Source organism: Marmota flaviventris, chromosome 16, assembly GCF_047511675.1.
Source record: "Marmota flaviventris isolate mMarFla1 chromosome 16, mMarFla1.hap1, whole genome shotgun sequence".
Classification (NCBI taxonomy): domain Eukaryota; kingdom Metazoa; phylum Chordata; class Mammalia; order Rodentia; family Sciuridae; genus Marmota; species Marmota flaviventris.
Genome location: NC_092513.1, coordinates 67,667,340 through 67,676,401, shown reverse-complemented (window position 1 = coordinate 67,676,401; position 9,062 = coordinate 67,667,340). Strand labels below are relative to the sequence as shown.

At 51.8% G+C, this 9,062-nt stretch overlaps 1 long non-coding RNA gene across 1 annotated transcript; it reads right to left on the bottom strand.

Moving 5' to 3' along the window:
* Nucleotides 1-4,125: 4,125 nt before the first annotated feature.
* LOC139702209 (uncharacterized) lies at nucleotides 4,126-8,593 on the bottom strand. The gene is made up of 3 exons (XR_011704795.1): nucleotides 8,271-8,593; nucleotides 7,005-7,285; nucleotides 4,126-4,779 (listed from the first exon to the last, which is right to left on the bottom strand). It is a non-coding gene; the product is annotated as an uncharacterized lncRNA (long non-coding RNA).
* Between the last annotated feature and the right edge of the window lie 469 nt (nucleotides 8,594-9,062).

Here is a 9,062-nt window from a genome sequence, read left to right as displayed (position 1 = left end):
TCAGTCCACTTTAGTTTTAGTGTTAATTCTGAGATAGGACCTCACTAACTTGCTTAGGGTCTTGGCTAGATGCCCAGGCTGACCTTGAACTCACGATCCTCCTGCCTCAGCCTCCCGAGGTGCTGCGATGACAGACGTGGGCCGGGTGCTGGGCACCTGGTGACGTTTCTGAAGGGTCAATCAGCGTTAGGACTTCCCCTTTTAGACTGTGCATTGGATGTCCCGTGTCCTCTCTTTCAGGGGAGGGCAGTATGATAAGCAGCTGTCTGTCAGGTGGTCCTGCCACAGTGCCTTGTGAGCCAGCGAGTGCCGCACAGAGAGAGGTGCTTCCTGATCAAGGATTCCAATGATAGATGCATCTTTAATTCGTGAAATTGAGTCCTCATTGACCGGTGACTCATTTCTGCATTAAATGATACAAAAATGAATCCTGACACCAGGGTGTCAGGCAAGGAAATCATGCAGGTGACTGATTGGGTTTCACATTGTTTGACCTCAATATTCGAATTCATTGCCCCACAAACCCCGTTTATGGTCGGGGCTGCTCTGTGGCAGCTGCTTCCCTTCCTATTTCATCTGGTCCCTTTCTCCCTCTTTAGAGTGACTCTCAAAACAGCTCCTCTGTTCCTCTGATCAGCAACATGATTTGGAATTTTAGGTTTAGTAAATTCGAGGGTCCTTACGCGCCTCACCATGGAGACCAGAGAGTGAGCTGTTCCCATGGAGACCTCTGTCAGTCCTCCCCGGCTGCAGTCGCTACCCTGTTTCTGTGCTGGCACAGATCGGGCATTGCACGTGGGCACGTTAAGCTCCTTGCTGAAGGCCTGTGGTGCCTGAGATGCTGTCTAGCCCACGTCCACGTGCCAGAGGGCTCCAGGCCTTGGCACGGGAGGAGGAGGTAAATCCTCAGCTGCGGCCTCAGCCCCAGGTTCCTGGGGGCGGGCGGAGTGGAGCTGGGCATCCCATGACACGTAAGCTTCTCAGGGGTCTCGGGCCTGGCCCAGAGGGAGAGCCTCCTCCCGGGGTTCAGACAGAAGTTTCTGGGAAGCTGGTTACCAGGAATGGTGCCCCCAGTTGGGTCTTGGTTATATCAGAGTTCTCAGTCTTCCGGGAATTTCCTTTGACTTTAAAAACTATCAAGACAGTAATCAAAATTCGCAGAAACCTAGTTCTTTCTTGCTCATCCAAGTCTTATATCTTACACTGTTGACGAATTGGACCCATTTCAGCCATCGCTTATAAAGGGCTTTCACAGTTCCTGTTCCTTTAGAAATTTCAAACTGCTAGTGTAATTATCATAGAATTGCTTTTTGGCGGGGGTCACATCTCAAACTTTAGTGACACAAACCCTTTTCAAGTTTCCTAATGCCTAATCAAACATGAAAATTTATTCATATTTCTTTTCAGTATGATAATAGCATAAAAGCTCAGTGAAATTTTCACTAAGTCACAGATGAAATCAAATCGAGCCACACATTCTAAATGTAAATTACTATACTAACCCTCTGACTCTAACAAAGCATTTATTGAAAACCTTTGATATATAAAATTTAAATTCAGATTCCCTAACATAAAAATGCATTTATTAAACTTGTTACATTTTTGAAAATGTTCTTATGTTTAATTCAAAGCTCACTGTGGAGATGGCCCATTAACAGGATAGTGTGTTAGATGGCTGGACTAACCCATCCGTGTAGCCACTTGGAGGTTCCCTGGTCACCTCTTCCCATCGGTCATGGAGGGATGTGGTTTCAGCATGCGTTTTGGAGGGAAAACACCTCCTTGCTTCTGTGGAGGTACTTGGAGGGGACGCCAGGGACGGGCAGGCTGAGTGTGTTCTCGGTGCCTTTGGCCGAGGATGACGGCCATCTGGAGACTCAGGCCCAGGTCTGGACTTTCCCTCTCAGCGCGGGCATGTGGATTGTGAACTACCTGATTTTGGACCCAGAGGGTTATAGGGCTTAAATTTTTTAGAATCATGTATATTTTGTCTTTTTTATTTTGAAATAGTTTGAGGCGTGTACACAGAAGTAGTGCTGCCATCGCAAACTGGGGCCCTTGAACATGGCCTCAATCCACACCTGGGGTGGGCGGGGAGCATGGGAAAGACGGGAAAGGGGCGTCCCGAGGGACTCACTGGCAAACCTGCCTTCTAGGAGAGGGTGGCCACTCAGAATCTCCCAGAAGGGAGAGTAGGGGGCCCATTCCCCAGTGAGCGGCCCTGAGAAGTAGCCCATCGGGATTTGGTGGGGGAGGCCCGTGAAGTCAGGAATTTACCCAATAAGTGGTCAGCATTAGTCAGGGTAAAGAGTACGCTGCTATAACAAAAGGCCAAGCCCAGAGTGGCTCATCAGAAGTAAAGGGTTATGTCACTTTGTGCCGGTCCAGGCTCCTCCCTGTGGCTTCTCCCCATCCTTAGGGCTTCCCTGATCTCCAAAGACATACACTGGATGGGAAAGAAATGTGCAACTCTCTCTTACCCCATTTCCTGCTGCCAATACAGAACATTACAGATGGGGTCAATGACAAATGGGGCTCACAGTCCCAGAGGCCAGAGGCCAGGAGCGGCTGCAGCTGTGCCTGGCAGGAGCTTTGTGCTTCACCACGTCATGGCAGAAGGTGACCAAGCCTGAGGCAGGAGACCTGCCCTTTCATCAGGAGCCCCTCCCTCCCTCCATAACCAACCCACTCCTTCCGATCAGCACCCATCGGTTCCTGGGGACAAAGCCCTCTCCCACTCACCCTACAGGTACAGGGCCCTGTTCCCCTACAGTGCAATGGAAGCTCAACCTCAGTTTTGGAGAGACATTTGGAGAACAGCGACTCTGTTTGTATTGATGGCCCCTGCATTTGCGAATGTGATCACCAGGTGGGACTGGCAGGGCTCCTGGATTCCTCACCTAAGGAAGTGGTGGTCCTACACCAAATCACCAGGGTCTTCCATACCATTTACATCCCGCCCACCCCCTGGCGTGGTGAAGGCCAGCACTGTGCAACTATGGGAGTTATCACTCTCTAAGGAGTGCATGCCCCTAAAGATTCTAAGGCACCCACGTTAGGTCACAGTCCTCGTGTGCCTGGTCAAAGCTGGACACTTTGGGTGTCCAGCTTGAGGGAAGAACAAAGAGCAGAAGTCCAGGCGAGCAATTTCCTCTTAAGCAAGGAGATAGAAGTTGCTCACTGCTTAGTCACTGAGCAGCTTAGTCACTGGGCCACACCTGTCCTCCAGGGTACTGGAAACTAGGTCTCTGTCTGGGCAGCCCTGGGCTCCGCTTGACTGTGACTGTGGGAGAAGGATCGGCAACTGGCAGTCTCCACCCCAAGACGCTTCTTACCAGGGCTGGTGATCCGGGGAGGGTGTGCGGTCACCGCAGCACACGAGGACCTGCTCCAGGGTGAGCAGGGCTGACTGGGCCGGGCAGCATCTTGTCCTTAGTTGCCCAGGCTTGGGGCAGTCTGCTGGTAAAACCTGACACTGGGTTTCAGCGGGTGCTGAGCCTGCACCAGGCAAACCTGTAAGGTGCTGGGCCCAGAAATGGCTGCGTGACCAGCCCCAAGTCATGCCTTTGCCAGATACTGGGTGGCACTGGAGTCCTACGGGGTGCCACAAACATGTTGCCATTTTCCCAGGGAGTCACTGACTGTCCCAATAAAGGCCTCTCCTCTGTGGGGAGGGGACAGTGGCTACTTGTGGGCATCTGTGGCCACAGGGACAGCTGCCCCAACTCCTCCCCTCCACAAGCTCACAGCAGTTACAGAAGGGACCAAAGGATGCGGTGGGAAGAAGTGAGAATGTGTCTGTCGGGGGAATGACAGAGGTGGAATAAAACCCGCGTGGCTGGATTACTCAGGAATTAGGGAAAGTTCCTTTGCCAGGTTGTTGGAGAGCATTGTTGTTGACTCTGGGTCAGAGGAGAACTGACACCTTTGAGCATGGGAAGCTCACATCCACGCCGGCTAGGCCTGGGGCGAGCTCTGCATCCATGAGAGGGCTCAGAGAGGGGAACAGTGGAGAGGGAGGGACAGCCTCGCAGTGTGGCTGGTGCTAATCTCACCGTATGTGCTTGGTACCGGGTCTGTTTCCTTTTGCTAATAACTGAATCCCGCGGACCAGGCAAGTCGTATAGAGGAGATGTTTATTTGGGCTCCTAGTTCCAGTCTGAGGTTGAGGGTGGCATCTGCCATGGCCCCCTTGCTGGCAGAGTCCCAAGGCGGGGCAGAGCACCGCGTGGGTGAGGCGGGACGTGCCGGAGAGCTTGCCAACGGGCCTTGCAGGGCCCCACCGTGGAGATGGCCCATCCGCGCATTGGCCTGTTAGTATGTGGCTGGACTCCCCCACCCATGAGCCACTTGGAGGCCCCGGGTCCCACCTCTTCACATCTGTCATGGAGGGATCCAGTTTCCGCATGCATTTTAGAGGGACCCACCCTGCTCCAGTGTCTTGGGAACAACCCAAGGTGGCAGAAATGCAGTCACCCCAGGCCCCTTCTTGCCCCCCATCTGGCCTGGACCCCCGAGTTGGTAGCTCTCCTCATGGGGCAGCACCTAGAGGCAGAGGGAGAGCTTTGGTCTGCGACCCCGGGAGGAGGCTGGGACCATGTCCACGGCACAGGCGGTGCGGGCATCGATGACTTTGGGGGCCGCGGATGTGAAGCTACCAAGGAATGGGGGGATTTGGAAAACGTAAGAGGAATTAGGAAAGGGCAGGACTGGGGTGGGCTCAGTGGCAGAGCACTCACCTGGCATGTGTGGGGCGCTGGGTTCCATCCTCAGCACCACCTAAAAATAAAACAAATAAAATTAAGGTGTTGAGTCCATCAACAGCTAAAAAAAAAAAAAATTTAAAAAATAAATAAATAAATAAATAAAAAGGAAATGGAGGGAAAAGGTGGGCTTGTGGGGAGGATGGGGCTTCGCCAGGCAAAGGTCCAGGGACAGAGGTCTCCACAGTGAGACGGGTTGCAAAGGGGTGTGCTGGCCAGGAGCCAGCCTGATGTCCACCTGGTCACCTTCCCCAGTGTCCCCAAGCTCTGCACTACGTGAGTTTCAGTACTGGGAACCCCAAGACACTGTGGGTGTGTGAGACATGCCTGGTGCCCTGGGGACAAGAGACCCAGAGCAGGGACATGCCCTCCACTATCCTGTCCCCATTCTGGTTAAGAGGCCCCTCAGCCGGGCTGAAGCAGCAGAGCTGTCCACTCAGCAGCTCTAGAGGGTCCCCCACCTCAGTCCTCGGGACCTCCCCCCATAGACCCACTTAGTAGCCCCAGGACACTCCTGTGGGCTGCACAGGAGTCCTCACGAGGCTCTGCAGGGGAAAGCAAGGTCTCGGTCCTGGGAGACAAGGGTCCTCGGGCCACATCTAGGCGCCCAACGTATGCAAATCCATCCAGAAATTCTAGTTTGGGAAAAGTTATAAATAGGTTTCTCATGAACACTTGAGGAAAAAATGCACAAGTGGGGCACACCCGCCCGCTGAGGCCTCAAGACGGGCTGGGAGGATGTTCTTGGCTGGCACCACTGCAGTGGGAGGAGCTGAGTTCAGCTTCATACTGGGCAGGAAACAGCTCAGCTTCCGTATTAAAAAGTGTATTCTCCAGAGGCCCAGGCAGGAGGATCACAAGTCGGAGGCCAGCCTCGACAATATAGCGAGACCCTGTCTCAAAATAAAAATTCTAAAAAAGGGGGTGCTAGGAAGATACTGTGGTGATAGAGTACCCCTATGTTCAGTCCTCAATACCACAACAATTTTAAAAAGTCATAGTATCCTCACTTGGCAACACACACACACACACACTACATGTGCTTCCTAGATGAGAAAGCCCTGAATTTAATATTCTTCCTCATTTATAGTATTTGGCTTATTTAAGTGTGTAATTGTGAAATGTTTTCCCATTTTTTTTTCCTGTACTAGGGATTTAACCCAAGGGGCTCTACCAAGCTGCACCCCAAGCCACATTTTATTTTTATGACAGATGCTGAGGCTGGCCTCTAACTCACATCCTCCCACTTCAGGCTCTAGACCTAATACATTTAAAATTTACTATATGATTGTAGAATCATGTCGACTCAATGGGAAAGGCAGATCACTCATTAATTATGCTATGATGATTGATAAATTAAAGAACTAAGTGTTAAAAATAACCACAGAAAAAGCTGGAAAATTTTATCAAAATACCAAGAAGGGTGGAGCTCTCAGAAGCTCTGAGATGTAGGCAAAATCGCAAGGAAAGGTTTATAAATGGTCTCGTGATCATGATCAATTCCCAAGTTTCAAACCATCCTGTTTTCCAAGTAAATCACACATCTCAACTACCTGTGAAGGAAAGCCTAGCACCCTCTGGCTCGCTGAGACTCCTCTTCTCACGCCGGGACCTGGGGCGTGGGACAGGAGCAAGTCGGCGGGCGGGCGCACAGAGGAATGCACCGCAGTCTTCAGGACGGGTGAGACACAGCGTGGAGGACACAGAACGGCCCTCTGAGCTGTTTCTAGGCGTACAGTTCGGTGACACCGAGTTCGTCCACACGGCTGCGCAGGCACTGCCCCAAATACGAATGGGCCACCTGCCTTTTTTTTTTTTTTTTTGGTACTTGGATTGAACCCAGGGACATTTAAGCACTGAGCCACCCCCAGCCCTTTTAATTTTTATTGTGAGACTGGGACTCACTGAGTTATTTAGGGCCTCACTTGTTGCGGAGGCTGGCTTTGAACTGGTGATCCTCCTGCCTCCGCCTCCTCAGCTGCTGGGCCCAGCACCCATCTGCTTTTCTGACAACCCCTAGGGGCCACCTAAGTGGACTCAGCACTGAGGGTTTGAGACCGGCTGGCTCACTCAGCCTGCTGCCCCCAAGCTGTGTCCACGTTATAGGGGTCACCCTTTCCTTCCTCTTGGAAGCTGACGGCATTCCAGGTGAGTACACCCCCTTTGCTCACCCGTGATCCCCTGGGAAAGACGTTCACCTTTGGGGTCTTGCGAGGCCCCCGTCCCCACCGTATGACTCACCGCCAGAGCCAGCCCACTGCGCCCTTTGCTCTTCTGAAGGCGGTGGTTACTGTGTGTCCCCTTTCCTTTCTCCTCTTTGTTATTGGATGTGATCTTGACGATATCAGAACGTTGACGCAGGGTCTCGGCAGAATGGGGAGCACCGTCCTGCCCTTGACCCTGGCGGTGAAGAGAGGGCTCCATGAGTCCACTATCACAGGCAGCTGCTGGGTTTAACATGAAGCTGTGTCCCCCTGGGAGAGAGGGCTGCGTAGGAAGTTCAGGTGCAGAGACAAGGTGACCTGTGGACAGAGGGGAGAAGGGGTACACCGTGAAATATGGAGGCCTTCTCAAGCCTGTGTCTAGCGGCCATGTCTGGGCTAAGATTTTGCTAAAATTGGGTTAGTTTCCATTTCTTTTGGAAATTTAAAATGTGTACTAGGATTTGAACCTGGGACCTCGTGTGTACTAAACACACACTCTACCATTACTTTTTAAATTTTATTTATTTATTTATTTATTGGTACCAGGGATTGAACCTAGGGATGCTTAACCACTGAGCCTCATCCCCAGACATTTTTATTTTGAGAGAGGGTCTCACTAAGTTGCTGAGGCAGGCCTCAAACTTTTGATCCTCCTGCTTCAGCCTCCCAAGCCACAGGGATTAGAGGCGTGTGCCACCGCGCCTGGCTACATCTGACATCTTAAACTTGGGATGGAGAGAACCAGTGTGAAAAAGGAGCCTCACCCAAACAGAGGCCTTGGGTATGGGGAGACAGCCTCTAGGTCCCAGAGTGACCTTTCAATAGTGTCTTGACTGCCTGGAAGCTTTGACCACAGAGGATTTATGCTGGGAGATTTGGGCTATGGTATCTCCTCTGCCTCCAGAAAGGCCTGGAGACTCAAGGTGGAGACTCGACCCATGTGGTCACAGTAAAGGCCCGGGCACTGCTGGTTGTGACAAGCCTCCTGGTTGCCAGGACCCCAGGCATCATCACATCCTGTCTGGGAAGAGTTTGCACCACACACAACAAACAGAGAGTGGCCAGAAGCTCGGTAGGTGCCCCTCCCTGTGTGCCCCGTGCACCTCTGCCCTCGGTGGCTGTGACCCTGTCCCTTTCTCTGCAGTGAACCCTCTATATGAGCAGAACAGCTTTCAGTGAATTCTCTGAAGTCCTGCTGGCAAATCATCAAACCAAGGGTAGGGCGATAGGGCCCCTTTCTGTTGCTAAAACAGAACACCTGAAGCTGTTTAATCTTAAAGGAAAAGAGATCTGCTGAGCTCACAGTTCTGGAAGCTGGAAGTTCAATGTCTGGTAGTTGCATCTGGTGAAGACCTCATGCTGCTTCAAAAGTAGAAGGGAAGCAGAGGACTGGCACAGAAGAGAAGGGGGGACGAAGGAGCAAACTTGTCACAACACCTGCTCTCAGGAGAGCTAACTCCTTCCCAAGGGAACACATGGAGGCTTTTGAGAAAGCCATTAACCCCCCTAAAGGCCCAGCCTCTGGATGTCGCTAGCAACCAAATCTCAGCGGGAGTCTGGGCAGGGCTGACCACAGCCGGCCCTCGCCAGCCTTGCAGGCACCAGAAGTAAGGCAGAGCTGTGGTGAAGGGGCCAGAAGCCTGTGCCCCACTCTGGGAGCTGACTCCGAGGAGGAAGTCCCCTGCCAGGCCATGCTCAGAGCTGCCCAACTCCTCCCCTTCCTGGGCTCTCTCTTCCTCTGATTCTGCAGTTGCCAACATCTTTCCAATAAATCGTTTACATTTTTTAAACAGCTGTCCCCGATGGGATTCTGTTAATAGTAATTTCAACTATTCTAAACTGCTGGAAGAAGGAGCAGATGCTGTAGAGGGACTTGGTGGGGAATCTAAGCAGCAGACTCCATGGAGGATTTCTCTAAAGGATAAATAAGACAGTTGAGGAGAAGAGAGGCTGGGAAGAAAGAAGAGGCCTAAGTTTGCTAGGGTACTGATTTATTTATTTATTTAGTGTACCAGGGATTAAACCCAGGGGCTCTCAACCATTGGCCCCCTTTTTTATGTTTGATTTTGACTCACTAAGTTGCTTAGGACCTCGA